The 968-nt window shown below is 32.5% G+C and overlaps 1 pseudogene; it reads right to left on the bottom strand.

Annotated features, from left to right (window-relative positions):
* Positions 1-308, bottom strand: part of LOC103725990 — a 2,737-nt pseudogene extending 2,429 nt beyond the window's left edge.
* Between the last annotated feature and the right edge of the window lie 660 nt (positions 309-968).

Raw genomic sequence — 968 nt, 5'->3', positions numbered from 1 at the left:
ACCCTGAGTTCCTACCTTGGGCTCCCTGATGAACTGCGTGCAACCTGGGAGATGTAAGACAAATAAACACTTTCCTCCCCAAATTGGTACTGGTCAGAGTATTTTTTCACAGCAATGAAGAACAAACTAAGACAATGGGAGTGTGAAGGTGCGGGTCCTTCCAGATAAGAAAGATTAACCCAAGGTTGCCAACCATGGTAGTGACATAAACTAAGAGAAATACCAGGAACAGGGGTGCTTGCAGCTCTGGACAATCTGTTATTCCTTTCAGAAAAAAACTCAGTCACTTGTGTCTGGTTTCCCTCCATCACAACCCCTCAGACTGTTCACTGCAAAGCAAAAGTACGTAAAGAAAATATGATCAAGACACTTTATAACCATATTGGATTATAGTTTTATATATTTCTTAATCAACATGTATGAAGGTATAGTGTTCACAGTTTTAAAACATATCTAAAATGTGAAGTATTTTCTAAACTTGATGTATAAGGTTTTGATATGCAATTATCCAAATGTAATTGAGGATGGCATAGACATCAATTTTCTTGTCAATTATTCATCCCAGTCTGAATCATTGTAAATTATTATATATATGTATATATGTATATAAAATAGACACATATATATAATGTGACATACATATTTTACACAGAATTTGGAATGATAAAAATACATAGTATATTTAATACTAAAATCTCTTTTAGCCAAGACTAGTTCAAGTTCTATTTCTTGGGAACTCTTTCATATCCCTTTAAAATTTTTATTAGCCGATACTCAATATACAAATACATGAATTTATGGTTGATTCAATCAGAAAGGGGTCCAGAGTAGAGACATACATATTTTACACAGAATTTGGAATGATAAAAATACATAGTATATTTAATACTAAAATCTCTTTTAGCCAAGACTAGTTCAAGTTCTATTTCTTGGGAACTCTTTCATATCCCTTTAAAATTTTTATTAGC

The sequence above is a fragment of the Nannospalax galili genome, unplaced genomic scaffold, assembly GCF_000622305.1.
Source record: "Nannospalax galili isolate Female #2095 unplaced genomic scaffold, S.galili_v1.0 scaffold929, whole genome shotgun sequence".
Taxonomy (NCBI): domain Eukaryota; kingdom Metazoa; phylum Chordata; class Mammalia; order Rodentia; family Spalacidae; genus Nannospalax; species Nannospalax galili.
This window is presented reverse-complemented; position numbering and strand designations above follow the sequence as displayed.